The 25,330-nt window shown below is 51.0% G+C and overlaps 1 protein-coding gene across 1 annotated transcript in view; it reads right to left on the bottom strand.

The window, feature by feature from the left end:
- The window catches only part of KCNG2 (potassium voltage-gated channel modifier subfamily G member 2), a 44,193-nt gene extending 19,812 nt beyond the window's left edge, over nt 1-24,381 (bottom strand). The window contains exon 1 of the mRNA XM_036884095.2: nt 24,288-24,381. The gene's annotated coding sequence lies outside the window, so the exon portion shown is untranslated. The remainder of the gene's footprint in view (nt 1-24,287) is intronic.
- Between the last annotated feature and the right edge of the window lie 949 nt (nt 24,382-25,330).

The raw sequence follows: 25,330 nt of genomic DNA, 5'->3' as shown, positions 1-25,330 counted from the left end.
CAGAACTATGGCTCAATTTACTGTAAATGTGAGGAAACAAGCCCAGAGTCGTACTGATACAGTGACGAAAGAGAGAGACAGAGACAGAAGAGAGCTTTGCCGTGGCTGGAGGACAAGGGGCCAGCACAGAGCTGGCTCCCCAGGGGACGGCACGGGGCTACCAGGGCCCTGCGACCCCGCAGCCGGACGGCACAGCTGTCCGGACGTCCTGGGTCCTGGCTGTGATGCGGTGTTCCGGTGTCCAGAGAATTCGGGGGCGAGATACACCACACAGAAGTCCCACAGAACAGCTGGCCTGGATTCCTCCCAGAGTCAGTGACATGGGCAGTGAAAAGGTGGGAGGAATGTTCCAGAATCTGGAGTAAATGAGACTGAGAGGCATACCAACCAAATGAAGTGTATAAACCTCAATTCGATTTTATCCAAAATTCTACAAAAGACAGTTTGGGGCAATTGGGGAAATCTGCATTTGGAGCTGATGTATTCATTACTGTTAATTTTCTCAGGGTTACAGTGGGATTGTGGTTATGGGGGAGAATGACCTTGCTTTTAAGAAATGCATGCTTGACCATTTAGGGATAAATGTCTCAATTTCTGCAAACTACTTCCAAAAGGTTCATATATTTATTTCATATATATGAAAACACCCACATTTTATGCACACACATGGATGGCTAGGTTTTCACTGTACTACTCTTGCAACTTTTCTATACACTTGAAATTTTTCACTTAAAAAAAGCTGGAAAAAAAGCCAAAGAAAACCTGAAACCCACAAGATGTACTCTGACGCAGTCACTTCCTTCTCACAAGGCCGGGTGCAGAATGACACCTGGCCTCCGTTTTCGTTCATAATGTCCACAATGGTTGTTATGTCCCCATGATGGCCGACTGTGTGTGCACGTGGCTGGGCCTTGGGGGACCCAGATACATGGCCAAGCACGCTCTGTGTCTGCCGGGGTGTTTCTGGGTCTGTGGAGTAAAGCAGATTGCCCTCCCTCATGTGGGGGTCTTACAGTTTAAGCCTTAACGTAAAACTTTTTGACACAAATAATGTGAAAACCCCCACCAGGCAACCAAGCCAGCCACCTCCTCAGCCCGCGAACCCACAGCGGCCCCAGGGTCTTTCGCACCAGGGAGGTGTGTCTGCACAGGGTCTCTGTGTCGGGCGTCACTGCGCCCCCCTCCCTTCCCGCTCCATATAAGGGGCATCCACTCCAATGACTGCCTGGGGTCAGAGCTTGGACTGTACACACAGTGGGGCCTCAGTTCATGCTGCCCCTGGGGCACTTCCGTGCACAGCCGCCCATCAGAATGTACCACACTGGTCTTGGCCAAATGGGCCAAGTTACTCTTTGTTTTTCTTTCTCTGTTGACATGGATCTGCTTGTTATCCATTCATACAACACCCTCTGACCCGCTCGGCTCTGTGTACCAGTGGGACGTTCCAGTGAGAGTATGTTCCCTTGAACTACAGGGGCCAGGTTTGGGTTTTGTTCCATAAACGGTGGCTCCTGATTTCTGGTTTTGGAAACCACCACTAACAATGTGGGCATTGAAAGGGAAACACAATTGGAATCACAACTGGATTTTCAACACCTGCAACAGCCACACCAAAGTGCAGTGAGATGTAGGCTGGGCAGTGTGAAGCCTGAGCTGATCACAGGGCATGAGAAGCACCGACGAGGTGCAGCAGAGCAGTGCCATACAACGATCTTCTTTGCTGATTTCTTTGGGCAATTAGGCTTCTACACTCCCTGCAGGCTGAGGGAGTCCTGGCTGGCAGCAGCAAGCAGAGCAAGTGGGGCGGCCGACCCTGCATTCCGGGTGCGGCTCTTGTACCTTCCGTGCGGGGGTCAGAGCCCAGGTGAGGCAGCGATGCCAAGAAAACACATGCGCATGTGCGGACCTCTGCTGAGGCACCAAGTGCTGTGCGCTGTAGGATTCTGCCATCTCAGCTGGAGAAACCCAGGCCTGAGACAGAGAACAAGGGGGTGGTGCACCTGGGCCAGGTACTTGATCCCTCAGGTCCAGTTGGTAAAATAGGAGGTCAAATGAAATGATGGAATGATGTCTAGGCCTCTTCCAGGGGGTCAGAGGGTGTTGTAATTTCAAAATATACCAGATAGGAGCGGACAAGAAGAGCCCATGCAGGGGTGTGGGGGACTCAGGGCAGGTGAGGGGGGCCTGTGCAGGTGTATGTGGGGGGGGCCCAGGGCAGGTGAGGGGCCGGAGAAGGATGGGAGTTGGTGACACCGATCTACCTGGGGTGTCAGAGCCGCAGCACCCTAGGTCAGCTCTGCAGCCGCCGTCTGGGATCCTGAGAACAAAGCCCCCTGGGTTTGCTCCAAGACTGCCATGTGCTGCCCCTGTAGCAATGCCACGTGGGGACACTCAGGACGAGGGAAGGGGGCTGGCGGACCAGATGCAGGGCTGGGGGACCCAAGGGTGCTTTGCTGGCACCCCAGGGCAACTTTTCCTGTGCTGGCCAGCCTGTCCTGGGAGCACACAGACCCAGCATGCAGGGCCTTTCCCCAAGGCCACCTTCCTCCCTTCATTTATCAATGTTTTTCCAGGTATCTTACGTGGCAGTTCTCTGAATGGATGGTTTAATTGAAAATGACAATAGCCAGTCTCCTCCCAGCCAGTTAGGAGGCACCATTCTTTTCCTCTGTCGGTTCCAGTGTGAGGCCCATCACCTTGGCCCTTCCCAAAAGGTGCCACCTCCTAAGACTCCCGTCAGGGGTTCTCATGTCCTGGAAACCACACGCCTTTGGGGCACAGTCTCTTGGACTTGGCTGCGTCGTGAACTTCTCAGAGAATTGTTAAGCAGAATTCCTCTCCTCACAAATATACTTGACCATACATTATTCTGGCTCAATCTGAGGTTTCCTGGGCCTTCTGAAATCTGAAAACTCTGAAAATGGCCCCACAGACCCACAGATCCCATATTAAGGACTATATCAGGGGGAACATTAGTTATTTATCCAATTCTGATTAAATTACATCATGACAGGTATTCTACATTTTCCCCAAACATTTTCATTCCATCTACAAAATGTACAGAAGTGCTAAGTGCATGGTTTGGACAAGACAAATGAGAACATAACAGCTTTTCAGAATCTGTCCCTTCTTGTCCCTTCTCCTGCAACAAATCTGACGCACAGTGTCCTCCGTGAGAACTAACCCAGTGCTAACACAAGCGCTGGTCTTCCGGGCCCCTGAACATGTTTTCTGGTTCAGGGAGAAAGGACCCTTTCCCTAGGCTGGGCTGTGACCTGTGTTCTAACCCCTCCCGAGGCCTCCAGAACGTGTTCTCTCTGCCTCCCTTCCAAGCCCCGCAGGCCCCTTTGAATCAGCCCATAAGCAGGCACACCCAGCTCTCGATTGCCCACCTCTGATCCATGTCTCCTGAATGGGGGTCTCCACCATACCCCAAGCCCTCTCCCCACCTGCCCCGGTGAGCTTTCCTGTCCTAACTGCACCTGGCTTCTTGGGCGATCTTTCTGGAACCCTGTCCTGTCCCTTCTGGGCTCCTCCAGCTCCCCGACTCTCGGGTGGGCCAGTTTGCTTCTGACTTCCTCCCGGACATCTCTGAGCAATACCTGCTTGGGCATGACGTGTCTGGGAGCCCAGACTGTCTCCCCCCGACCCCACGAACCAGCCGCCCTGTGTGTCCACAGAGCTGGGGGAGCAGAGGCCTTAGAGTGGCTGTTAATCAAGCCCCTGCTCACCCTCCCTCGGCCCTCCATCCAGCTGACCCCGTGTGTGCACTGTGCCCCGTTAGGGTCGGCCAGGTCCCCTGCTGCATCTCAGTCTGTGTGCTCAAGATTTTTAGGAAGGATTATGTTCCAGTACAGTTGTAATTCCTCATCGTCTCAGTAGGTGAGAGGATTATAATTGGCCCATTTGAATGCTAATGGACTGTCAGATCCAGTTTTTCTCTGAAGTAGCCATTTGTGTCAGTATCTTGCTTTTGGAGCCAGAGAAGAAAGACCCCTGCCGTCCACCACACTCTAGTGCTGGGGGTGGCAGCAGCCAGGGTGGCGGCGGTAGGTCCCTGGTAGTCCTGTGCCCAGGCCGCGCCCACCACCAGCGGTTCTGTCTTCTCTCCAGCGCTTCCCAAACCCGTCCTGAGCTCTCCGGTTTCTGATGGGCTCTTGGAGACAGGGGTGCCCTCGGGGCTGCTTCTGCCTCCATGAGTGTCTGACTTGGTGCCAGGGGGATCCCCATGGCACATGTAAGAAAAACTGTCTGACAGCCTAAATTCTCAAGACTGAGAGGTTTGAGAGCCACGATCCTGAGGCACTGCGTCCCTGCCTTCTGGTGGGGCCTGAGTCCTGAGTCGGATGCCGCCTGGGGCAGGTGGTTTTGAAAGGCTACTGAAAGTGCCGGGGAAACAACAGGGATGTGGCCTGAAATGATGATTCCAGTGGTTCCCTCCAGCCTCGGCCCTCGTGCGAGAGTTGGTGTGGCAGGTGGGCCCGGCGGACAGCATGGACACAGGCTCCCCGCTCTGGCTCCTGGTCCCGGAAGGAGGCCTGGGACCTGCATTGCTGGTGAGGCCAAGAAGCAGGTGAAGTCCTGGAGGGACTGATTAGGCCCCCACCCCAACCCCAGTGAGCGGGCCGGCTTCCTCACTGCCCTGCATCAGTCACCTGAACAGGAAGAGCACATTGTGCAGATAACAAATTTTTACTTTTAGTCATGACAATTCCTAATTGGTAATTTCTTTTTCAAACCAATTTTACACATGTGATTAATGATTCCCGCACCTCTGAGGCAGATCGTAGTGCCCACAACTGAACTTTTCCAGATGACAGGGTAGCCAGGCACGGTGCAAACCTGAGTCTGGGTCCATCTGAAGTGGCGCTGCCACGAGGGCCCCATGCCCTCAGCCTGACCACAGGCCCTGGGAGGCTGACAGTCCTGTGCCCAGGCCGTGCCCACCACCACCTTCTGCCTAGGGCAAGTCCTCACCTCCTGAGGATTCATGCACAAGACTACAACCTCCCCTCAAGGCAAGCATCCTCCACAAGTCTGGGAAGGATGCCCATGACATGCAGCTGAACCTACAGACCCTGTGACTTGGCCTTTGGGGTGGACCCATAAAGAAGCTTCTGGAATGAGTGTGACCAACAGGTTGACAGTTCACAGGTGTTAGTGTGGGATCTTAGGTAATTTCTACTTGCTTTGTTATGTTTTTCTCTCTTGCTTTTTTTTTAACAAAAGACACAAGTAATTTTAGCAACTAGAAAAAGGAATAGAGCTATTCCAATTTTGGGGGAAATCACATTTATAGGTTTTCACAGGTGAGGCTGACTCTTGTGAAAGGCCTTGAGACAAATGGACCCTCACGTTTAGCCGTGTGGGCGCTGAGTGTGCAGAGGACCTGCCTGTGGTGCCCGGATGCCGACCCGGCTCCCCAGGTGCCTGCCCTCCAGCCAACACGCAGAGCACAGAGGAAGCATTTCCCCGTCTCTGCATCAGCTTATTCTGTGAAAACCGAGGGTGGATGATACTCTGTCATGTGTTGCTTTGAAAACAATAATTCTGGGTGGAGGATATTTTCTAGTCATTCAAATTTCTTTTTTCTTTTTTACTTTAAAAAACATTTTTTCACATCGAGGTATGTACATAAAACACAGATGTCAGCGTGCAGTGGGTGTGCATTCTGACCTGTGTGCGTGCCCACGTGACCCTCGCCCAGCTCAGGACGCCAACAGACTGGCTGATTTTCTTCCTCTTCTCACTACTCCACCCTCCCTCCTGTTTTTTTCTTTTTTAAAACCACATGATTACATTCAAGAAATTTAACTTTTGAAACAGAAGGCATCTAAAAAATCATGAGACACTTTTAAGTCTTCTGTGCAAATAAGCCTGAAACCTAGATGGAGTGGATAATTTCCTTGGGAAACACAGACTCTACCAAAACAGATGCCATTAGAGTTAGAAACCTAAACAGAGAAAGTGTGAGAAGAGCTACCTCACAAAAAGCACCAAACCCAGACGGAGGCCTGGGAACTCTACCAGCCTTTGTGAAGACCAGACAGTCATGATGCTGGATAAGTCGGAGCCCTGGAAAGGGGGAAGCTTCTGAATCCCTTTTATGAAGCAAGTAAACACTGATATTTAAGCCAAATACAATCAGTACAAAGAAAGGAAACTACAGACCAGTATCATTCATGGATATCAATGCAAAAATTCTAAACAAAGTATTAATATACAGAATCCAATTCCTCTTTAAGAAAAAAAATATGACAAGTGTAATTTATTCCAGGAAAGCAAACTAGGTTCAACAACAGGAAATTCACTAATATCACACACCACAAAATACATTGAAGGGGTAAAAAAATCATATGATTATCTCCAGAGGTGCCAGGAAAGCCTTTGATGAGTACTCAAGAATTTTAGGGATATTTTATTAACACAGTAAACTATCATATTAAGTCCAAAAGTCAATCTCTCATTTAGCAGAGAAATACTAGCGGCATTTCCACTAAGATCAGGGACAAGGCAAAGACACCCACTATTGCCGATAATATTCAGCATTATACCAAAGATATTAACTAATGAAATTAGGTGAGAAAAATCAGTTAGAGGCATAGAGAAGGCACAGAAGTCAAACCATCTCTATCTGCAGATGAGATGATAATATACTTGGAAAATCCCAGAGAATCAAATTATAAAACTTTTATTTATTGAATAAAAGAATTCAGTAAAGTATCAAGCTACAAAATCAATAGCTTTCCCATAAGCAGACAAAAAAGAGGACATGATGATTGAAAAGTCCATTTACAAAAGCAGCAAAAAGATAAAACACAGGAATAAATTTCATTAGGAGTGTGTACACTTTTACAAGGAAAATTTAAAACAAAAGTAGAATTGAACAAAGGGACAGAAGTTGCCAGTTCTTGGGCAGGACGACTCAACATTTTAAAGATGTTTTTCTCCTGAATTTAATTTGTAAATTCAATTCAATTCCAGTAAAAAACAGAGAAAACTGTTTTATGGAGTTAGACACAGTAATACTAAAATTCAAACATGCAAGAATAGCCAGGAATACTCTGAAAAAAGAAAAACTATGAGGAGAAAAACTAGTATGTAAAGAATTCTTAAAATTCAAGGGACAAAGGACCAAAACTCCCATAGAAAAATGGGGGGTAAAGGCTATTTTTGTATGTCAAGAGCTATATTTAACAGAGTTCTAATATGAATATGAAAAGAAAGGTTTTTTTAATTGAATATATATAAATTGGAAAAATAAAAAGAGAAATGGGGGGAAATGACAGCAATGAACAAAAGGACGAAAATGGCCCTCAACTTTATGGAAAAATATTCAAGCATACTCATAACCAGAGAGGTGCAAATAAAATAACACCGAGAGGTCTTTCATCCACGAGTCTCCCGACGACACAGTGCTGACTGCCCGGAGGAAGCCGGGCCGGGCCCCTGGAGGCGCGAGGTGGGCGTGCCCGGGCTCCGCGCCGCTGCTGGTGACCGCACACCCGGAGCAACCCCACGGCGCCTGGGGAGGAGGGCCTGGGGCCGGGCGGGTCGCAAGGGGGCCTCGGTGGAGGCCCGAGGGCAGGGAGACCCATCCGGGGAGGGGCAGTGCGTGTGCCGTCGGCGGGAACACGGGGAGCTGAGAGTGTGCCACACTTGGGGGCGAACGCACGGGGCCCGCCTGATGGTGCAAGGGAGCTGGACACTGCAGGGCAGGTGGGGAGAGGGGGGCGGGATGGGGCCTCGTGAGGGCTGGTGACTCCCTGGGGCCCTCCCGCCACAGCTCTCGGAGCCATGGTGGTTTCCACATTCCCCTCACATTCTAAAATAAAAGAAGCCAGACCCAAAGGGAGTGAAAAACAGCGCCGTGTTCGGCCCGGAAGGCGTGGGAAGACAGAAGCCAGCCTGAGCAGCTGCGAGAAACCGTAAATTCCCCACAGGCTGGGAACAACATTCTTCCACAGTGTCAACATCTAGAGAAGCAAGAAGAACCGGTGACCCGTCAGAGGCAGCAGGAGGCCGAGGGGGGACACAGACCGGGTGTGTGCAGGTCCTGAGCAGGGTCCTCAGCACAAACCGGAGGGGACACCGGGGACATCTGGACAGGGCCTTCACCCTGGCACGTGGGGCCGATGTTCATTCTATTTGTATCGCTGTGTTAAAACACGGGAGAGCCGGCGGAGGGATGTGGGAAAATTCTTTGCTAATTCTGAAGCTTTTTGGTAAGCCTAAAGTAGTTCAAATAAAAAGCTTTTTAAAATCTGACTTTCTGCTTAAACCCTGGGGCACTAGAATGAAAAGTGCCTTGAATCTGAATTTGTCAAGATTAGTGAAGCCTGCACACCCCTCACCCAGACATTAGGGCTGGGATTTCATCAGCAAAACCTAGTGGGACATTCAGTTCACTTGTAGGATGGCCTGTCAAAATCCTGACAGTGTTTCTCTGCAGAAATGGAAAAACCCATCCTAAAACTCATAATGTCAGGGACGCTGAACCGCCAAGAGAATCCCGAAAAGAGCAATCTTAGAGGTCTCATACTTCCAGCTTCAGAACGCACTCCAGATGTCCAGTGCCCAAGGGCAAGGTCCTGGCGTGGACGGATGTGCCCATCAGCGGGAGGCCCGTAAAGCCAAGGCGCACAGGACAGTCCTGTCAGCACACGGCATCGGGAAAACCGGGCGTCCACAGGCAGAAGGACGAACCGAGCCCCAACCCCACGCCATATGTAAGACAACTCAAAGTGGAGCAGCAACCTAAGATTAAGAGTGAAAACTGTAAAACTTAGAAAACCCACAGGGTCAAATCTTCATGACAGTGGATTTGGTGATGGTCTCTTAAAAGGAAAAACAGACAACTGGACTTGATCAAAATGGAAGTCTTGGAGGATTGAAGGACGCCGTCAGCGGAGTGAGAAGAGGACCCACGGAGGACAGAATATCCACAAATCATCTGTCTGATAAGAGATTGATATCAAGCATGTATGGAGTTCCTACAACCCACCAACAAGAAGGGAAAACAACCCAGGTAAGAAACAGGCAAAGGACTTGATGGATATTTCTGAAGACATGTGGGTGTCCAGCGAACACGTGAAACTGCTCTGCATCATCAGCTGCTGGGAGACGCACACCCAGACCACAGGGGGATTCCACTTCACACCTGCTGGGACGGCTGTGGTCACAAAGGCAGACAGCAGAGAATGCGGACTAGACTGTGGGGAGACTGAGCCCTTGTGCGCAGCCACTGTGGAGGACGGTTTGATGGGTCCTCAAATAAAGGAACATGGAATTACAGTATGACCCCGCAATTCCTCTGCTAGGTATGTACCCAGACTAATGAAAGCAGGGACTCAAATGGACACACGTGAGCTGACGTCCACAGCACACTGCTAACGGTGGCCAAAGGTGGGGCGTCTGTCACAGATGAATGGATTAACAAATCGTGGTCCAGGCGTGCAGGGGATCTTTTCAGCACAAGGAGAAACGAAGCCCTGACACATGCTACAATGTGGGCGGACCCTGAAGACATGCTCAGTGAGATAAGCCAGACACAGGGGACCTGTGAAATACCCAGAAGGCAAACTCACAGAGAAGTTTCAAGGGGCTGGGGGACAGGGCTGGGGGTAAGGCTTAGCAGGCACAGGTTTCTGTTGGAGTGACGGAGGAATCTTGGAAATAGTGGCAGTGGTCGCAGAGCGTGGAGAATGTGTCGATGGCACTGAGCAGCACGATTAAAACGGCTAAAATGCAAATGTTATGTTTATGTGGTAGACGGCCTCTAGTGCTGGCATGGCAGCTGTGTGACCAGGTCCTGAGGTGAGCCAAGCCCATCTGTCAGTGGAGCTCGTTCACACCCCTCAGAGCAAGCACCAGGGCAGCTTATGACCAGGGGGATACCCAGACTGTGGGACCCCGATGCAGCCCCATCAGAGCAGACACCGAGTGGACCACATGCCCAGCATGGCACCGGGTGGACTCGTGCTGTGTGCATGGCAGCAATGAGGCCACGGCGGGCAGAGGGGCCCAGCCTTAGAGCAGCAGGCCTCCCTCTGAGCTCCCTGACAGCTAAGCCCGTACAGCCATACCCTTTGCATGTGTATTAACAGCCGTTCGATCCGATCTGACATGGGGGAACAGTGACATGGAGTAACTCAAGCACCCCAACCCCACACTGCCTCATCTGCCGGTGATAGACCAGGTGTCAGTTTGGGGAGAGGGGGCAGAGGAGCCTGGCAGGCCCCCTCTGGCAGGTGGGGCTCAGTGTCCTGATGGCCACAGCTGCTCCATGAACTCTCAAGTCTGCCACCTTGGAGGGGGTCATGCAGGGTTGCCAAATACTGTCTCACGTGCAGGACCTGGCAGGCTGCGGGGCCCCTGGGCCACGGATGAGGAGCCTTCTGGGAAGAGCAGTGGCTCCAGGCCAAGTCCCCATCCCCAGCCCTGGAAGCCCATCGCTCGTCCTCTGGCCCAAGTCCCCTGCTCAGCCTGCCCCAGAGAATCTGCCGCTTCGACCAGACAAGTGGGTTACCTCAGCCAGAAGGGGCCAGTGTTACCACTGAGGCGCCGCCTACACCCATGAGCCGTCATGCGTGCCCTGTCCCTTCTGCCGAATACCACAGGTTCCTGCTGAGCTGACAGGCGCCCACGGAGGTCAGCCAGAGGAGTGAAGCAGGCTTCCCACCAGGGATGGGCGTGCTGCTGGGTTCTTTGAAGCCATAGAAAGCTATGTTTTGATGTTTCTTTTTCTTCACTGATTTGCCTAAATGAGACTGACTTAGATGTTCATCTTCATAAAACATAATATTCCAATTACAAAACTAACCCATGGGAAAATGGAAAATTGGACCGTACAGTAAAACAGAATAAAAATACTTTAATTCCATCACTGCAGACAGCCCATAAATTCTGGTCTTTCTTGCATATGTTTTTGCAAGGTTGGGTAAAATCACACACTGGTGGGACAGCGGCTGCAGCAGGCGCCATGGAGGGTGGTGGTGGGGTGGGCGTGGCCAGGGTGCAAGGGCAGAGTGGGAGGGAGACAGCTCTGTGTGCTCGGAGGACCGACACACACACCGGCTGGCAGAGGTCAAGTCAAGTTCCTCAGACTCCATTTCCAGACTTTCTTCCTCCCCTTGAGAACTTGAAAGTACAACAGAAAGGGTTAGCAAGACATGAGGAGGAGTTTGGGGTCTGTGCTGTGTTGGTGGACAGGACTGTGGAGAAGGAGGGTGGTTGTGCCCACGTGTCTGTGAAACTGGTTCTTTCACTGACTCTGGGAATCCAGTGGAAATACATCACTGGGTCTTCTTTGATTGCACCAGAATCTATCACCTGGCACCTCCCTGCTCATTTACATGGCCTGTATGCACGTTGATGAACACAGGGCATAATGCCCCGAGGACGGGCCATGATGTCAACATCTCCATCACTGGACAAGATTTTAATGCCGATTCACAGTAGATGCTGTTTATTCACAAATACTGCAAAGAGCATGCTTTTGCATACTGCAGTTGCTTTCTCTGAGACACCTGCCTTATGCTCAATTAAATATATTTTAAGTTATGTCACCGATTTATAAATGTATTTTCACTGTAACAAATGCAGAAGCATGTAGGGTAAGAGGTGCATGTCCACCTTTACCAACCCCTCACATCAAATCCATTCCTCACCAGTGACCTTTAGGGTGATTCATTTGTCCAGAACTTTTCTATGAAATACGCATTTTAAAAATTAAGCTTACTTTGACATATTTGTAGATTCACATGCAGTTGAAGAAATAACACAGAGAGCCCATGTTCTCCCAACAATAACATCTTGCAGGACTCACAAACCCGCAGCCCAGTCTCCCAGCCAGGATGCCGATGCTGACACAGTCCAGACCCAGAGCATCTGAACTGCCAGGTTCCTCCTGGCACTTGCTCCTCTCCCACCCCTTCCTTAAACCCTGGTAACCACTAATTTGTTCTCCATGTCTATAATCCCTGGAAGTCATTTAGAATGTAAGTGGAATCATACAGAATGATTATTTAGAAATTAGCTTATTTTGTGTGGCACAATTCCCTGGAGACTCCTCCAAATTGTTGGGCAGGTCAGGTACACACATTTTCATGTAAAGTAGTACTTTTGTCTAAGGAGGGACCACAGTTCACCATTCCCTCAAAAACTGTGTCCTGTTTTTGACTATTACAAACATTACTGCTATAAAAAGTTGTACACAAGCTTTTGTGTGAACAGAAGTTGAACAGAAGTTGTCATTTCTCTAGGATAAGTGCCCAGGAGTGCAATTGCTGGGCCACACTGTAGGTGCATGACTGACTGCATAAGAAACTGCCAAACTATTTATTCTCCAGAGTAACTGTACCATTCTACATTCCCACCAGCAATGTACGAGAGGTCGTTTTTCTACATCTCTGTCAGAATTTGGTTTATGCCTTTCCTTTTAGTCATTTTAATGCATCATGGTATCTCTTTGTGGCTTTAATTTGCATTTCCTTAGTGACATCAAACATCTTTTTATGTGCTCATTTACCATGAGTTCAATGAAATATCTGTTTCCATATTTTGCTCCTTTAATTATGTATTCTGTGGTGCTTTCGGGGGGTTGCTACGGAGTTTTGAGAATTTGTTAGGTATTACAGATTTTGGTGCCTCATTGCATGTTTGACTTGCAGATATTTTCTCTCACACTGTAGCTTTTCCTTTCATGTTCTTTTGAAGAGCAATTTTTTATTTTAATGAGGTCCAATTTATCAAGTTTACCTCTTATGGATCATAAAAAGCTTTTGGTGTCAAGTCTAAGAACTTTTTGTCTAACCCTAGATCCAAATGACTTTCTCTTGTTTTCTTATAAGTCTTATAGTTTTACATTCTACATTTAGGTCTGTGATCCACTTTGAGTTAATTTATTATAAGATGTGAGGTTTAGGATGAGGTTCTTTTTTTTCCCCTATGGATGGCCAGTCGCTCAACTGCCATTTGTTGAAAAGGCTGTGCTTCTTCCTTCTTGAACTAGCCATCAGATTTGTTGAAAATCGCTGTTCGCATCGTGTGGGTCCACTACTGGGTTGTGCATTTCTGCTCCGTGACTCCATGCATCTGTCTGTCCTCTGCTGCCATCACACTGCCCTGATTACTGGAGCTCTGCAGTGAACACTAATATTGCGTAGAGTAATTCCTTCCACTTTATTCTTTTTCAAGATTGTTTTTAGAGCTTTAGAGACTGTGTTAGAGTCTGTGCTTTTCCATATGAATTTTAGAATAAGCTGTCTATATTCACAAAATTCTTGTTGAGATTTTATAGGAATTGTATTAAACCTGTAGTTTAACAGACAACTGAACTATACCAATCCATGAACACCGTACGTCTTTCCATTGGTTTAGGGTTTCTCTTACATCTTTCACCAGCATTTTGTATTTTGCAGCATATGGACTCTGTAGATATTTTGTATCATTTGTACCTAGGTATTTAATATTCTTTGGAGTGACTATAATGGTCTTGATGGTCTTGTGCTTTTAATTGGTTTCACATGTTAATTGCTAGTATGCAGAAATATGAGTTATTTTGTGTTGTAATATTTTACCTTACAACCTTGCTGAACTCACTTACTGGTAATAAGAAGTTTTGCAGTACATTCTTTGCAATTTCTTATAGATAACAATAGCATCTGCAAATAGGGATAGGCCTTTTATTTCCTTTTGTTGATTTATTTAACTTCCAGCTCTACACTGAATAGCAATAGTGAGAGTGGACAGCTTTGCCTTGTTCCTGGTTTTAGGGGGAAAAATTTATTCTCTCACCATTAAGTATGATGTTGGCTGTAGATTTTTTATAGCTGCTTTTTATCAAGTTGAGGATCTATTTCTAGTTTTCTGAGAGTTTTTACTATAGGTGGATGTTGGATTTTCTCAAATGCTTTTTCTGCATCAACTGATGTGACTGTTCTGTTGATATTCTGTTGATACTCTTCTGTTGATATGGTGGATTGTACCGATTGATTTTTGAATGTTGAACCATCCTTGGTTAATTAAATGCCACTTGGTCCAGCAACTTTATACACCAGCTAGATTCCATATGCTAATAGTTTATTTAGGATTTTGAGTCTAGGTTCTTGAAAGATATTGACCTGTAGTTTTTTTTGTGTGCTGTCCTTGTTTTATGTGGTCTCCACGTAATGCTAACTTCATAAAGTGAGTTAAGAGTTTCCTACTTTTTGCTGAATGTTTAGAATTAATTCTTCTTTGAATATTTGGTTTTCCAGTGGAACCACCTGGGTCTGGAGATTTCTTTCTTAGGAGTTTTAAAAGAATTACTCAGTTTTGTAAGTTTTAGTACTGATTTGAGACCTTTCCTTTGGCTGCATCCCAGGTATTTTGATCTGCTGTGTTTCCACTCTTTCAGTTTAATAAATTTAAAAAACTTTCTTTGAAACTCCCTATTTGATGTATGGATTATTTTAAAGTGTGTTATCTTATTTCTAAGCATTTAGATATTTTCCTATTGTCTTTCTGCTCTGCTTCTTGAATCTGTAGGTTTATGTCTTTTACCAAATTTGGGAGGTTCTCAAGCATTCTTTCTTTAAATACTTTTCAGCCCCATCCTCTTTCTCTTCTGAGATTTGATGACACAAATGTTGATGCTTTTATTATTATCACACAGGTCTCGGATTCTGTCCATTTTTTCTTCTCTTCTTTTTGCTCTGTTGTTGAGATCTGGCAATTGTGCTATATCTCAAGTTCACTGATTTTATCCTTTGTCATCTCTATTGACCCAATGCAATAAAATTTAAATCAGTTACTGTGTGTTTCAGTTCCAGTCATAATTTCATTTCCTTCTTTAAAAAAAAAACCTTCTATTCCTTTGCTGGGATTTTCTATTCTTGTGTTTGTTTCTGGAAAACTCACAACTACTTGGTGAAGTACTTTTATGAAAGCTCCTTTGAAGTACTAGTCAGATGATTCCAACATCAACTCATCTTGGTATTTGTTGATCTTTTTCAGTCAGTTTTTGATTTTCCTAATCTTAGCTGATGAGTATTTTTTTTTACTGTATTGTGGACATTATGGCCATTCATCAGTTTGCATGTTGAATCCAGTTGTCCCAGCACCATCTGTTGGAGAGCCTATTCCTCCCCATGGAATGATCTTGGCTCATACTGGCTTCCAGTCCATTGATTACGCATCTCCCCTTAGTCCAAACCACTTTGATTACTGTAGCTTTGTACTCAGTTTAATGAGTAGTGAGTGTGAGTACTCCAAGTCTGTTCTTTTTCAAGATTTTTTTGGCTTATCTGGGTCCTTTGTGATTCCATATGAATTTTAGGGTCACCTTGGTCACTTCTGCAAAAAGGCAATGGGACTTTCACAGGAATTATGCTGAGCCTGTGGACCAGTTTGGGGAGTGCTGCACTTGACCTCAGCCAGGAAGGAGTGAGCCTCAGTGTGTGATGTGTGTGGGGTGGCTGTGAAGCTTGGCTTGGAGAGGACATAGACACCTGGGCAAGAGGCCATTCAGGGGACAATACTGGGAGGTGCCCAGAAAGTCCTGGGGGCGTCTCACGGAAAGGGAGACAAGGCCCCCAGAGCGAACAGTCCTTACAGAATGCTCCCCGCCTGTGGCCCTCCTCTGGGGAAAACAGGAAGAACCGCCTGCCCACAGTCTGCCTGTCTCCTGGCACGGACGCAAGGCACAGATGAAAGCTGGCTCTGCGTCAGCCCCCCGTCTTTAAAATAAGGGCTGGGACAGTCTCCCCAGAGCTCTTTCCAACTCATAAATCCTGGGAGCTCCAGATGGACCCAGGTTTGGGTCTAATTCTAATATTTACACATTAAAAAAGAGGGAGGGCAGCCCCGGTGGGAGCCTGGGACCCCAGCCACTCAGTCCAGCCCCAAGGGGAGGATGAAAGGAAAGAAAATGGCACGAAACTCCCACGTATCAATTCCCAACTCTGTCCCTGAACAAAAGCCCGTTTTCGAAAACTGACGCCTTTGAAAAGGAGGGAAGAACCTGTTTTCTCGTGATGAACTTGGCCACCACTTGCCTGGGGAGGCTAAGTCCTTGTTTCTGGTCACAGTCACCACCACAGATGGCAGAGTGCGGGGTCTCCTCCAGTGAGGGCATCGCAAGAGGCTGCCAGGGCCTATGTCTGCAGCCTCCTCCTGGCAGGGATGCGTGCCCACATTTGAGAGGATTCTGGACTAGAGTCAGATGGTGCATATGAAGGACCCCAGAATAACTTCTTTTACAAAGGGACCCTGAGCAATGACAGGGTCATGCCACAGGCCAGCAAACATGTTTTAGGGGATCCCCAGGAGACCATGCAAAGCCTGGCAGGCCAGACCCCACTGACAAGGCAGCGAAAGGCCTGCCTGGCACAGGACCCTGCACCTCAGTGGGCAGAACTGCCTCCATGCAGGGTGGAAGGGGCCAACTCAGAAATACCACCTTTGTCTCGGGAGACGGAGCCCAAGCCCTCGGGACAGGCATGTGTCCTGGAGGACAGACTCACACCCCTCAGTCCTGGTCTCCCTGTGTGGCTTTTCAGGTTACCTACATTCTCCATTGTACAGACATCAAAGATGCAAGTGAACAAGACGTCAGCACACAGTTTGCCTGGCTCAGACCTTGCCAGGTCCAATCCGCTGCCTATCTTGGGGGTTTTCACCAGACTGGGCGAGCGTCTGCTCATTGGACACTGCCTGGTATTTTCCTGGGGTTACCCTTGCCCGCCAGCTGTGTGCGTGTAAATATGTGAATGTATGTATGTGTAGACACAAACGTGTGTAAGTGTGTGCGTGTTTGTATATGTATGTGTACGTGTGTGTATGTATCTGTGTGTGTGCATCTATCTACATTGTAGCTCCTCCTCCCCCACAGCCGGACTTGAGATTTTAGAGGGTCAAAATGTATTTTCTAATTCTTAGCACAGAACCCAGCTCACTCTAAACATTCAGATGTCAGCTGACTTAACTGACGCGGGCCCTCCACCACGGACACAGCAGCGCTGCGGGTCAGGCCCAGGGAGGGCGGCTGAGTACTCATGCATCGTGGGGACAAATGGCGGTCCGGGAAGAGGCACGTGGCAAAGCTGGACAAACAAGATGCCCCAGAGAAACAGGCATCAGAAGAAGGCAAGAAGAAGCCTGGCTGACCCAGGAGACAAACAGGACAGTCCTGGCAGCCACAGCCTCCGAAAACACACATGGACACAAGATACCTCCCGGGACAGGTACACACATGCACACGTGCAACAAACAACCAGCCAGAGAGCAGTGCACAGCCTGTTCACCTTCTGCCTGCATGAGTGTTTAACAACAACCAGGTATCACCTTTACAACAAAAAGTCATTTACTTTGGGAATTTAAAAAGAGATTTAAGTGCTGATACACAATATGAGGTGGGTGTAAAGGAAGTTTGGCATCTGTATCCAATGCCTTGAGTGATCATACCTACTGACCAAATTCAGTTTTTCAAAGATTCATCTATTAAGATGTTTATCATAGTGATATTTAGAATATTGAAGAATTAGAAACCCATATGGCCAACAGCAGATGGAAAAATAAACAGATTTCACAAATCCACACCACAAATACTCCATATAACAACTGAAAATGCAAAGACATAAAATGACCCCGATATTTATGTGAGGGCATATGTATGTGTGAATGTGTGGGAAATTTCATACATAAACATGGAAGCTGCCACTCGCAGCTCTGATAAATTCAGAGCCCTAACCTCTGGAGAGTGAAATTATACAAGGCTTTGTTAGACTTATATTTTTCTTTAATCTGCATTCCTAAGCTTTCCATGATAAAAATGCACTTCTTTTATAATGAGGGAAAAGCAGTAACATACTTCTGAGGTGCATGTATCTGTAAACATGACAAATTACCTTCCTATCTGTCCGTGGGCCATGCTAGCTTCCTTTCGATGTCATTCCCTTTGGTGTGAGATGGTCCCCTCACAGTTCATATAAAAGTGCATCAGCCCAGACCTGGCCCAGCCCTGCCTTGAAAGGGCCCTGCCCTTGGCCCCGTAAGACCCACGTGTGGCCTCCCTCCCCGGCTGCCTGTGTGAGCACAGCTCTGCCTCAGACCTCGGTGCCAGGTGCCCTCCAGAGACCAGGATGTGTCAGGCCACAGGACCCGTGTGTCCTGAGGAAGGACGGACATGCCGCGGAAGCCCGGACCTCCGTGAGCCCCACCAGCACGGCAGGTTCTTGGGAAAACATGTCACAATTGCCCGAGAGCAAAAGCCAACCAGCTCACCCTCAGCACTGCCCACCAGCTCCGCTGCTGCATTCCTGCAAGAAGAAGCATTTTTCTAATTGGGTGAGTGTTCAAGAAGCTGATGATATATATCTTTCCTCATCTAAAAGATGGCTTTTTCTTTTTGTAGAAAAATAAATCAAGGACACTTGTTCACAGTCGGAAACTGTCATGATCTTGGAGTGGCTGAGAGCCGGCTGAGGGCCTGGGAGCTGCGTCGCCGCCCGAGAGGAGGCGCGAGGACAGGGCTCCACCTGCCAGCGGCCCCGCACGCCCACCGAATGGCCTATCTACAAACGGCATCTGTCTTTGACGCAGTTTACTTGACTGACATTCCACTCCACTGTACTGCCTCTGCTGTGACGTTAAATAAGATGCTGCCACTCAACTTGTCATGCACTTGTTTCCCTGTCAGTTTACACACAGAGCCGTCTCCCTGACTGAAAAAGGAAACGAAAGGCAGCAGGGAGGGAGCCTCTTCCTGGCTGCTACCAGCGACGGGCTGCCTGCTGTATGTTCAGGGGGACGATCGGAAACCCTCTGGCCACAAGAGGGGCAGCCTGCTCCCACCCCGCACAGGGGGAGCATGCCTGGATGGGGGAGCCCACCGGGTGCCTGCTGAGCAGGGCAGGGGCCCGGGCCCACCACAGCCTGGGCAAGCTGTCCTGCTGCTCCTCTGAGCTGCCCTAAATGTTTCTGGAAACTTCTAAACCTAACTAAGAGATGGGCATTAAAGGAGATCAGCCACGTCTCTTCCGAGTCCACCGTCTCAGGCCCTCAGATGGAGCCCTGGGCTCTCTCCTGAGGGGGACAGATGCCACCATGGCCTGAGGCCAGCTCCCTTTTACCCAGCAGGTTTGTCTGTGACAGCAAGCCTGAGTCGGTCCCCTCTGTGAGGGCCAGCTGGGCCAGCTGTCACGTGGGGGTGGTCGCTGGGGTCCGCTGGTCAGAGCTTCCGAGAGGACCTTTTAAACACGCCGGTTCAGCCCTCAGGGGACAGGGCCAGTCAGACCGACCAGCAGCTGGTCACTGGGAGGTTTGCGTTCCAACACACCCTGAGAACAAATGGGTGCACATAATGCCCTGGAGAAAAGGAGACATGGGTGCCTCTGGACATATGTAGTTTGGGCAGGGTCTCCCCCTTACTTTGAACCCACAGTAAGAGATGCATTTTCTGCTGTGAGCCAGAACACACGGGCGATGCCCATTGCAGTGAAATGCTGGAACCTTCACAGAGCAGGAGGCAGGGTTCTCTGTCTCGCTGCAAAGATGCCACTCGCAGCCCACAAACCAGAACTTCCACCCTTTCCAGTGACAAGAATCACCTGGGGCTTGTGCTGAGAACTTGGCTCACCAGCCCCACCCCAACCCACCAAACTGACGCCCCCATGACGCAGTGAGCTTCCGCAAGGAAGTCAGGAAACCATCGGGTGCCCTGGCTTCACTGCACACGAGGACGGATGCATGGTGAGGGGAGAGGGGGCCACTGGAAACCACGCAGCTGGAGGCAGACCCTCCACCCACCCACAGCGTTCGAGTCCTGCTGGGGCTGAGGACTGAGGAGGGAGCTGCACGGCCACACGGCCTCTCCCAGCAGAGCCAGTCCATTAGTGAAGTCCTGCTAGAATCTGGTAAAAACTGGCTATGTTCAGATTAGCCCGAGGGTTGCTGAGGCTCTGCTGGGCCCATAATTCTAGCCTTTGACTTCCATGTGCCCAGCACTACCCAAGTCTAATCTAATATTTACACTCCACCATTTAAATATCTGAGAGGGTTAAAAATATCCAGGAAAGTGTTTTGAGAGAAATCTTCTGCATCCGTGGATGTTCTGTTGCCCTTGTCTAGCTTGGATTAACACTTAGTCTACAGGCACACACCTGATCATCTACATTTGCCCTCTTACAGCACTAAACTATGTTTTCTACCTTTATCTTGCATCTACCTACCACTTCAGCATTTTATTAAACATAATAATAATAATAATAATAATAATAATAAGGGAGAAATGTGGGATTCACATATAAATCAAGTATACAAATCAAATGAATATTCATATTTGACCTGATTATTTATAGTTCGTAATGCATGATCAAAACCGAAAGTTTCTGTGATGACTGCCCTTGCACTGTTCACCATGTAAGAACTTATTCACTATGTAAGACCTTGTTCACCATGTAAGAACTTGTTCATTATGCTTCAGAAGATTGGAGACTGTTGAGAATTAGGCTTGGAGTTGATTAATGATTGTGCATTGACTCCCCTATACAGAATTTTATTGTTGTTAACAACCATTTGATCAATAAATATGAGAGATGCCCTCTCAAAAAAAAAAAAAGAAATTATTAAAGACTATTATATACAAAAAAAAAAAACATCCAGGAAGGTCAGCAAATTCTGGAACTGCCATCCAGGGCTCCGCTACCACCTGCACTTGTCGGCCCTGCTCACCAAGAGGCCTGTAGGAGGTGAGCCAGGGCCCGCATCAGGGACAAAGCAAGAGGGCCTGGGGGGCAGGGGGAGGCTGAGGCCAGGGGAGAGGCTGCCTGGGCCCCTCGGAGCAGGGCGGGGAGTCGGGGGCCCTTTGCCTGAGTGGGTGCCTGCAGTTCTGCTCCGTGAATCTTCTGCCAGTCTTATCTTCACTGACTTAATGAAGCAACATAAAGGTCTTCTGTACTATGCATGCATTACATGTCAACTAGTCTTTCTCTAAACACACACTCAAGGCCCCAAACACTGGGTATTTTCTTTTGGAGTGAGTGCACCCTGACTCCTCCTTCAGACTACAAGTCTCTCCTCTGAAAGTCAGCCAGCCAAGACTTTGCTCGGTCTAGCATTCTCGCCTGGCGTGGGAGGAACCAGGAAGATGAGCAGATGAAGTCCAGGACGTGGGCATCTGCCCTTGCGGGAATGTGCACCCATTTGTTCTCAGGGTGCGTTGGAACACAAAGCTCCCAGCGAGCAGCTGCTGGTCGGTCTGACTGGCCCTGTCCTCTGAACTGGAGTGTTTATAAGGTCCTCTTGGAAGCTCTGACCAGCAGACCCCAGCGACCACCCCCACGTGACAGCTGGCCCAGCTGGCCCTCACAGAGGTGACCGACTCAGGCTTGCTGTCACAGACAAACCTGCTGGGTAAAAGGGAGCTGGCCTCAGGCCATGGTGGCATCTGTCCCCCTCAGGAGAGAGCCCAGGGCTCCATCTGAGGGCCTGAGACGGTGGACTTGGAAGAGACATGGCTGATCTCCTTTAATGCCCAGGGCCCTGGGTGCCTCTCACACCCTGAAGAGCAGGGCAGTCATCAGGAGGCTGGGTGCAGCCTGACCAGCTTGGCGACGAGAGGCCGGGCCTCTGGTTCATCCTGGTGCGGCGGGAGGGCAGCTGGTGCCCGCTCCCCTCAGTGCACTGTGTCCCCTCCACCACAGTGGCTGCCTGATGACGACCCCTTCAGTCTGTGAGGCTCAGCGGCACTGGGAGCTCCCAGGCTTCAGCCCCATGAAATTGCCCATCAGCACCCGGCGTGTAGCTGCTCAGACACACAGGAGTGAGTTTCTTGGGCCCCGGACGTGTCTCATGGGGAAAAGCCCACCTTCCTCATCTTTCAGCTCCCACGCCCTCCCGCTCTTTGGGCACCCCAGCCTCCACATGTCCTGGTCGCCTGTCTGCTCCCTTCACGCCACCCCCACACATCCGCGCTCGCTGCAGAAGCTGCATCACCACCCACGCCAACACCCCTCAGCTGGTCCTACCCGCCCGGTGCCTGAACAAGAGGCGCCTCTTCCAGGAGAGTGGCCGGAGCCGAGGGGCGGGGGAGCCTGCACCCCGACCTGGGCTGCCAAATCCTCCCGCCTGCTCTCGCCAGGGCAAAAGCCAGCACTTTGCCATTCCTACCACCCTATGTGTTCTACACACCCTATCGATTATGGGACATACACCTGTAATTATGAAAATGCGGCTCCCAGGCGTACACTGAATAGAAACTCTTAATTATAACTCAAACAACTAATCAACCACCACATATTTTCTGAGCATCTGGCATGCGCAGGACTCTGTGCCAGGCATGGAAAAGAAAGCCACACAGCCTCCCGCTCTGCCAGCAAAGGATGCGCTTCCCTCTTCTTCCCAGGCCTACAAAAACACAGTGTTTTCTTAAATTATGGAAATCTCAAGGTATAAAAAAAACTTTCACAAAGTGGAATATGTAAATTGTAAGAGGAAAGGGATCAGGACCAGTTGGCACTGGCCTTGGAAAGAATCTCAGAGTTGTTTCCATAACCTGTCCCCTGTTGAGACACAGAAGAATCTTTTCTTGGCACTGCTGTATAATCCCTGGTATGCGTGTGGCCAGCACACGCCAGGGCCCATAGCCACGGGGACTTCATCCCCAAAATGTGCCACAATGCCCCCCAACCCCCACATGCAATTTAAGAGAACTCAGAGCAATCTCACTCCGTTGACTGACTAGGGATTATTAATGAGGTGCAGCCTGAGGCGGACTGTCCCCCCGCACAATCCCAGAGACCGGGGCGAGGGACGCATAGCTTCTCTTCTGCTTCAGCCAGGCTGTGTTTGTGGGCGCCGTCCCGGTTTTCCCAGTGAAATGACTTCTCATGCTTAGTCGGTGTGCAGTGCCCTGTAGACATGAGGAGCCCGGGGGTCCGCCCCACCGACCTCCCTTCCAGCGGCTGTCCTGAGCAGGGCCGGAGTGGACCGGCCAGACCGCTTGCAGCTCCTCCCAGGCCCGTCATTCCCAGATGTACCAACAGTCAAAATCCATTTCACAATAGCCATTTGTGCCAAACGTAGGCCTTTGAGCACATATATCAGGAAAGGGGCACCTTTGCAATGGAGGAAGAGGGGAAGGGACCAGAAGGACTTTCTGGAATTCCAAGCCCAACGACAACTCTGGGCTGGGGATTCAGACAAGGTGACCAGGGGTGACAAAGGGAATCACAGCCCGTGACTGCAGCCCTTCTCCAAGAACCCAGAAATTGAACCTGCTGGGAAGAGGCAGGCAGGGAGGGAGCTCCACACAGCACCCCAAAACAGCTGGAGCTCAAACGCGCAGGTTCACAGTCTGCAGGGTTCCCAGGGGCTTGGGGTAGCGTTAGGGGCACGGGGAGAGCCCAGGTGGCCCTGCGGGACACCGGTGCCCTCAGCTCAAGGCCCAGGGCCTCCTCAGCAGCTGCCCTCCTCCCCCGGGGCCACCCCGGCTCGGGCAGGGAGGGTGCGAGAGCCCGGGCGACAAGTTTACAGAATTCGCGGCTGCCCGCGGGGGGCCCCCTCTCCGGATTCAGGTCCCCTGGCGCGCGCCAGGGCCAGCGAAGGTTGGAGCGGCGGCCGTGCGCCTCTGAGGGGCGCGGGCGTGTGCGGGGTGCGTGTGCACGCCCGTGTGCTGGGGGCGGCGTTCATCCCACCGGACGGGGGCAGGAAGGGGCACGCGCGCCGGCTCGGGCCAAGGTCGCGCAGGTTTCGGGAATCGGGCTCCGGATGGCGGCCCCCGCGCTCCCCGCTTGCTACCACCCGACGCGGACAGACGGGGCGGCGGCAGGAGCCGGGCTCCCCGCGGCGCACGCGGCCGCCCACCCCCCTGGGAGCCCGGGGTGGGGGGCGCCCTGCACCGCTCCTGCGGATCCGCGGGCCCAGGGCCGCCAGGGCGCCGCCAAAGCCCCACGGGCTGCTTGGCCACCACCGCGCCACGCAGCGCGAAGAAACCGCGCGCCGGGCCACCGCCGCCTCGGGAGCTGTCGTCGCTCCGGCCCCTCGGGTTGGCCTCCTGGACCGCCCAGCCTTGTTCCTGCCCCAGGACCTTGCGGTGTGGACCCCCGCCCCGTGCCCACGCAGGCCCGGGAGTCTCCGGTGCAGACCTCTGCCCCGCACACCCTGTCCCCGCGCGACCCCAGGACCCTCCTAGGGAGTTTCGGCTGCGTCCGCTCGCCGCTCCTGTTCGCAGCCCTGCGTGCGCACCCCGCGCCCGTGGGCCCGCGGCCGCCGGCGCAGACCCCCGGTCCCACCGCGCGCAACTTTACCTCGGACCGGACTCCGCGGGCTGCCGCTCGGGCTCCGCTGGCCGGCAGGCGACCTCCTAGGGGCGGAGCGGCGTCACTGGAGCCCGCAGCCCGCAGAGTCCGGCACCGCCCCGCGCACCGCCCCCGGCCCGCCCCGGCGATCAGCCCGGCTGCGGTGGCGCTGCGCCCCCTCGCGCCCGGCCGCGGGTCCCGGGGGCGATCGGACCCCTGAGCGCGCCTGCCTGGCAGAGCTCGGAGCCCAGGACGGGTCCACTGAGAGCGGACTTTCGGTGGGGGGCGCGCAAGGCGCGAACCCTGTTGTGCACACCGCACCCACCACCGCGAGAGACACGCGCGCGCGCACACACACTCGTGGCGGCTCCAGAGGCATAGACCCCCTCCTACCCATCATAACCAGCCCCCAAAGCAATCCTCAAGTAAAGCGGCAGAACGGGGTAGGGGTGCTCGGCGTGGGCGGCCGAGTGCCCTGGGGTAGGACGCTAGTGGGGTCTGGAGGCACTAGCCTGACACCAAGAAGGCCTGCCATAAGGGGCGGCCACATGCGTCTGTGCAATGGAGTTCGGGTTACTTGCTCCCAGCCTCTGGCGAGGGGGTGTTGCAACATTTGCAGTTACAAGAAGGAAAAGCACCCCCCACATTCCCGACACCAGCCTGAACGGAGACCTTGGAAAGGTCGTTTTCTCCATAGAAACACTCACTGAGTCCCAGGGCAGGAGTGGCCCAGCCACCCCATCCCTGAAGCCCACGCTGCCCGCAGTGGTGACGCCCCGGGGCTTCCGGGGCTTGGACAGCTCTGTGGGCAGTCTTCCCGAGGCCGAGCAGAATCTGCCTTTCCAGACAGGTGCGCACTCCACGGACATCTTTAGTTGTGAGAGGCAGAAAGAACTAGGCCAAGCACCTTTAACCCTAGAAACACTGGCTAAAAACAGAAACAAGAGAACTCAGGGAACGCTCAGCATGGGCACACACTGAGCACCCTGCAGCTGGCAGCCTTACTTAGGAGGGCACAGATGTGGAGGGTATGTGTGATGTCTGGACTGAAC

Source organism: Manis pentadactyla, chromosome 6 (assembly GCF_030020395.1).
Source record: "Manis pentadactyla isolate mManPen7 chromosome 6, mManPen7.hap1, whole genome shotgun sequence".
NCBI classification, from domain to species: Eukaryota; Metazoa; Chordata; class Mammalia; order Pholidota; family Manidae; genus Manis; species Manis pentadactyla.
This window is presented reverse-complemented; position numbering and strand designations above follow the sequence as displayed.